We start from the raw sequence: 6,604 nt of genomic DNA, 5'->3' as shown, positions 1-6,604 counted from the left end.
AGGGACGTCCTTCAGCATCAGCCCCCTCGCCCTCAGCCGGTGCGACTCCGCATCCCAGCAAGTGACACCTCGGCCTCCCTTTGCTTCTCTGGCGGGAACAGCCCCGTGGAGCACGTGCGGTGTGATTCAGCTCCTGGGAAAGGACAGCGAGACAGGCACGGGCCGAGAAGCCCCCAGAGGTCACGGCCACGTGGCCCCTTTGTCTTCACACACTGCAGGCCACTCGGAGTGGCGTCGGTGCCACCAAGCCCTCGGGGACAAACTCCTCTGCCTTCATGTGAGCCCCTGGGCAGGGCTCCCTGCAAAGTGACGCCGCGAGGCGGTGGCCGGGTTTCCTCTGCTGGCCTCGTCGTCTGCCCTCCCCCCCCCCAAGCTTCATCCGGGCAGCAGGGTGGCAGGGGACTGACTCCACACTGTTAACACTAAACGACCCGGCGTGTGCTCATTGAGATAGTGTGTTAGTTAAAAATAATAATGATACACCTGCATACGTTTCACGGTTCAAACAACACAGCTTTGAAGAAGACTTACAGCTTTCTGTGGGGAGGGCGGTTGGGTCCAAAAATGAAATTTGCAGGCGACCAAGAAGACCCTGTTGCACCCTAAAACATTTGCGCAAAGTGTGGGAGCCCCCAGGGAGGGACTAGCTGTCCCCCAAAGCAACATTGGGCAGGAGGGCATGCTCAGAAGGTGGCCACGGTGAGAGTCAAGGGTCCCGCTGAAGAAGAGTGTGGGAGGGCTGGCTCCAGGATGGGCTGGGAGGACCTGTCGCTGGGGCCCCCACCAGCCTCCTCCCAAACAGCTACGGCGCCACGGGTCTGATGCTGACCTGCTCCACAGTCCCCCTCTGCTCAGACCTGTGGCCTTAGGCGACCCTCTGCCAAGTACAGCACAGCCACCCGGTGTTCCGGCTCTGGGAGCCCCGCGCGCAGGACCTCGAGAGGAATGAATGCTACAAAGAGCCCTCCACAGACCGAGGCAGGGTGCGAGGGCCGGGGTAAAGCCCAGGCCTGGACCAGACTCCAATCAGCCTGGCAACCTCAGCGGGAAGAAAGCAGAGAAGCCTGAGAGGCTAGTGCAGGACATGGCTACTACCCCCCTCTGTCCCCTCAGGAAGCTGGGGCGCCCGACCCCAGAACGCTACCACCCATCCCATGTGACCGGGGGCATGCCACAGTCGTCCTGCTGGGCCCCAGTGAGGTCGGGACGCCCCCTGACCGCCCCACCGTTCTCAGAAGAATACAGGGAGGCCTGGTGAGAAAACCGAGGACGACGGTGCCTGGAAAGCAGGAAGTGCTCATCTGCGGGCGGAGAAAAAGAGTCCTATTCTTAAATTCACAAAGGACTCCGGGCCGGAGTCACTGCAGAGACCGCCCTGGCCCCAGTGTGACCAGGACACCACCGGCGGAAGCAGAGGTGCAGAGAGAGAATGTCGTGGCAAGCACCGTCTACCACGCTGCGAAGCTCCCTTCCAGGGATCGGTGGGGGGAGCGGGAGGGGCGCATCCCCCCCTGCTCCTGGACTTCTTTTTCTTGGGGGAAGAGTCAGAGGGAACACGCCAGTCCAAAAGAGTGAGTCTGCCTATCTCGTTTACCCTACATTCTCAGATAATGAACTACTGCACCCACCCGAACTTCAAGAGATCTGACGGCCAACCTTTTAAGCACCAAGATTTCTAGGACTGTGTTGTGTTTGGGAACGGAAGTAATTCCGAAATGGGTAAGCTGCTCCTCCGCCTTCTTAAGCACAGGATACCGAAGGCTGTTTGCTCCCATTCCCCTGGTGTGGTCGCCGACGTCACAGGGTGAGCAGATCTAAGATGCTCTGTGCCCTCAGGGCTACCACAGCACATTTGCACCTCCACTAACTGGCCTCAGATCACTTGCTGCTTTCCAAAATGTCGAGTTTTGGTCTTTCTAATGCCATTACTGTTAGGCTACTAGCTGCCATTTCTTGCTAAATCTAGCACCTGTTGTCATTCTCTTCGTTCACTTTATTATGAGAAACCGGAATCAAGTTCCCTAGAATTGAATTTGAAATTAAAGCGAACGCCACAAGGGATCCGCTGTTTGCAAAATGTTTGGTCTTTAACACAGAGCTTTACAGCATCTATTTCAGGGGCTCAAAATCAATTTTCCTTCATCTGAGTCCCCAGCTACCTAAGGGCTGAGTGAGCTTGCTTGGGTAAGTGGTCCCGGGAAGTGAGGTGTGCTTTGACCTTGTTTCAGTAAGAAAGTAATCAGAGTCTCCTTTAACAAGTCTGCAAGGTGTTCAGTGGGTCTTGTAAACTTTGCCGTTGAATATGGGCTTCTGAGCTGCTATGCGGATAAAGTTCTTGCTGGGACCACATCGTTGGAGGCGTCTCCAGAGGGAAGGGGCAAGGGACTTGCCTCCAGTTGTGGGGAGGAGGGACTGAGGCAGGATCCAGGTGGTAAGATGATGGATTCAACTGGAACCTTTTCCAAAGGAAGGCGGAAAAGGAAGGAAGAGCCCAGCGCAATAGGGAGGGAACTTAGTCCCTGCATCACATGAACCATTTCTGCAGAACGTTCCCTCATCACCACCTTCCTGCTTGTTTTCCACGGGTGTGGTGGGGGATAGGGACAGATCACTGCACCCAGCTTCCACCCTCAGTGGGCCAGGAACTCTGTGCTAAAGAGTGCAGCGTGACAGAAGAGCCCGGGACTTACCCTGAGTGACAGTCACACTCACAGGAGCCCTGGGAGTGACCATCTCACAGCACTTTGACCTTGTCACACCCTGACTGCTGGGGTTACCTTGGTCCGGGCACCGGCTACCCACAAGGCTCCCTGGGCATGCTCTCCAGGGGGCCACAGGCGCGTCAGCAGGAAAAAGCAAACACTGGCCTGAGGGTTAAGGGTCCCGGTTCTGTCCTGTCCCTGCTCTGGCTCAGAATCCACCCCCACCCCACCCCCCCACCCCCGGGAAACCTGAGGCAGATGGAACCAAGCAGCCACATGCACAGCACAGGCAGAAAGAAGCACAGACCTGGAGTCAAGGGCAGGGTGCCCAAACTCCCCAATGTGCCCAGGACTGGGGAACTCTGCCCGGGATGCAGGGCTTCCCTTGGGTCAAACCTGGAAAATCTGAGGCCAACCAGGATGGGGCCCCCTCATCCCTGGACCGGCATCACCATCACTTGGGAGCCGGCAAGAAAGGCCCCACGCCAGCTCACCGAAGCAGAGACCGCAGGCTGGGGCCCGGGAACCCCCAAGCTCTCCAAGTGACTCTGACGCAGCTTCAGGTTCAAGAACTACTGCTCTAGAATATGGTTCTCCACCTTGGCTGCGTATTCAAGTCATGGGGAGAGGCTGAAAGACTTGACTACCTGGGTCATACCTCAGACCAACTGGATCAGAGCCTCTGGGATGGACAGGGTCCAGGCACAAGTATTTCTCAAAGCTCCTGAGATGACTCTAAAGTGCAGCCGAGGCAGAGCCCCTCCGCCCTAGGACAGTGGATCTTAACCGCTGTGCCGCAGAGTCACGTAAGATTTTTGAAAGGATCGAGGCCCTATCCCTAAGCCAACTGAATCAGATTCTCTGGGCAAATCTCTGGGACCTGGCATGAGGGTTATTTCATAAAGATCCCCGGGTGATTCTAATGTGCACACAAGGCTGAGAACCACAATTCTAGAGGAAATAAAACTTTTACCCCAAAGCTGAGCAAGTCATTTTTATTGAAGGAAATGAGTTACTTAGTTGCCAAGGGAACCGTCCCCCGAATGGAGAGAAAGACAGTCACTGATTTCTGGCTTTTGTGCCAAGCGCTAAGTCACTGACTGAAGTGTGTATTTCTCTCTCGCTCTCCCTCTGCCTTTTCTGCTTGTTGAAATGAAAAAAGAAGGAGGGTTCACAGAAGAGACTCTGCAGGGGAAACATCTAATGACTTAAAAAAGATGGGCAGAGCCGTTGCCTCTCAGGATACTGGCTGTGGCCAGGACAGCTGAGCCCAGCTAGCAAAGCAGACCGGGTCTGCTAAGCCTCAGCAAAGGTGTCAAGGTCATCAGAAGCCAGGGATGGACCAAGGGCCCAGGAGAACTGCTCCGGACCAAAAGGAAAATCAGAATTGTATTACAGAGACACTGAAAACAACGAATGCCACCTGAGAACAGCTTGTACCTACCTAAATGATACTGTATGAAATAAACCAGTCACAAAAAGACAGATACCATATGATTCCACTTATACAAGATACCTAGAATAATCTCATTCACAGAGACTGAAAACAGGGGGGTGGTTTCCAGGGGCTGGGGGAGGGGAAGTGGAGGCTGTCCTTTAACGGGCATAGAGTTTGTTTTGTAAGATGAAAGGTGTTCTGGAGACTGGTTGCACAACAACGTGAACGTACTTAACTCTACTGAACTGTACGCATAAAAATGGCTCAAATGGTAGATTTCACGTCATGGGTATTTTACTACAGTCAAAAATAGAGAAAAAAAAAAATCTCTGATCGTGTCAAGGCCAAAACAGATTTCATAAATGTGATCGATTCCCAAGCAATTATTTTTGTGTTGCTAGTTTAATAGTGGGTTATATCTTATATTCGTCTTCACAGAGGGGCAGAAGTGGGGTTGTGTGCCGGATTTTCACTTTCACTCTTTTCTCACTTCAGACGCTATCTCGTCTGAATTCCACGCCGGACATCACCACTCATGGGGCAGCCGCCACTGAATGGCAGGCATTGCAGAGTGTGGTTCTCCGTCAGTTGTGCTGATATGGAAGGTGACAGAGAAGGAGGAGCCAAGCGCGACCCAGGTTTTTGGGGTGAGCGACCACCGGTGCAGGAGAGCCATTCCCTGGGGGAGGGTTGGGGGAGGGAGGAGGCCGAGGAAGCTGGGCTCACCGAGTGTCTAGTTTGTGCCAGGCTCTGTGCTAGGCATTGTGCAGCCCTATTTCACTTGACCCTCGCCACGGCTGGAGAGGCTGGCGTCCTGGCCTCACTCCTCAGATAATGAATCAGACCCTCCAGGGACTTCAGCAGCTCCCTTGGGGTCACGCAGCTAGTAAGTGGTAAGAGGCAACCTTGAATCCAGGGTGACCTTTTAACTACGCCAGTTGAGGACATGATGAGGTTTGCAATGCAGCGCAGGGACAGATGTTCAGGAGGCCGCGGTGAGCGTGCTTCCGAAGATCCAAGGGAGAACCAGCCTGCAGGTAAGGGGGCTAAGACGCAAGGACAGGAGAGACAGGCTAGGAATAGATGAGCTTTCTCTCCTGCTGAGAGAAGAGAACCCTGAGGTTCACAGAAGATGAGTCAACAAAGGGGCCTGAGAAGGAGCATTCAGAGACAGGAAGGAAGTCAGGGGAGAGTGGTTTGTTAGGAAACAAAGGAGGAGAGGACTCAAAAGGACAGCGAAGCCACCCTTGTCACATGTCACACGGATTTCAAGGATGAGGCCTGAGAAGCAGCCGCTGCATTGGCAATCACCAGCCTGCAGAATTCCAGCTTAACTCCAGCACACCCTCGTCCTCTTTCCCTGGTAACTGTCCCCGAGCTCGGACTTGCCAGCTTTTAGCACATGTGTGGGATCCTGGTTCAGTGTCTGGACATGCCCACCAGGCTGTCAGCCCCGGGGGCGGGCAGGGGCTACGTTTTGATCATTTCGATCGATTGTTCATCCCCCAGCACCTAGCACGATGCCTGGCACAAAGTGAGTGCCCAATAATTATTTGTTGAAGGCCTGGCTGAAGCCAGCTCTGGGCCCTCCCTCAACTGTCAGGAAGTGCCGTCCCTGCTCCCTCCCCACATTCAGCAAAGTCAAGGGCTGTGAGGCCCTCTGCTCTCTGTGGCGCCAGGTGACTGGTGGGCAGAGTTGCTTCCACAGCATTGCTAAACCGCCTCAAAGGCGGCATCTGACCTTGAGCTACCTTCCGTTCTGCTTGGCTAAGCACTGAGTCATTTACTTGTTTCTGCTGCCTTTCAACCCTGGAGCTGTGGGTTTAGCACAAAGGAAGACACGAGGGTTGTTTTATTTGTGGGGAATTGATTTCCCTTAAATAAGAATTTAAACTGCTAGTCTGCACTGCACGGTGGGAGGGTGTCGGGGCTTTGAGGAGCATGGTGGGGGCTTCCTGAATCGATGCCCAGGTCTCTCTGAGCCTTTGAAAAAAATGTTTTCCCCACAAACACTGACCGCGGGAGAAGGAGGATAGCCTGGAAGTCAGGAGACCAGGTGAGTCCCAAACGAGGCCCTAGCTGGCCACGGGGCCTTGGACAAGTCAGTCAACATGTTGTCACTGTTTCTGGGCATCTGTCCTCACCTGCAGACATAGAGATGCCCTCAACCCACCCCACCCCCAGTGCCAGGACAGCACACGTTCACTGTGGGTGGGGGTGGGGGACAACTCCAGGCAGAGACTGCCTTCGGACCCAAGACGGCCTCCCAGAGCATCTGTCCCTGGAGCAGGGTCCACCCTGTAGCGCCACCTCTGTCAGGATCCCTCTGGTTCCAGCCCTTGTGACACTGGCCGAGAGGCAGCTAAGACAGAGGTCCAGAGCGTGGGCTTTGGGGTTCCACACGCCTGGGTGTGGTTTCCTCCGCTGGGTGTCTGACCTCCTCCTCACCTGATGGGAGCCTTCT

Source organism: Neofelis nebulosa, chromosome 11 (assembly GCF_028018385.1).
Source record: "Neofelis nebulosa isolate mNeoNeb1 chromosome 11, mNeoNeb1.pri, whole genome shotgun sequence".
NCBI lineage: Eukaryota > Metazoa > Chordata > Mammalia > Carnivora > Felidae > Neofelis > Neofelis nebulosa.
Note: the sequence above shows the minus strand (reverse complement) of the source record.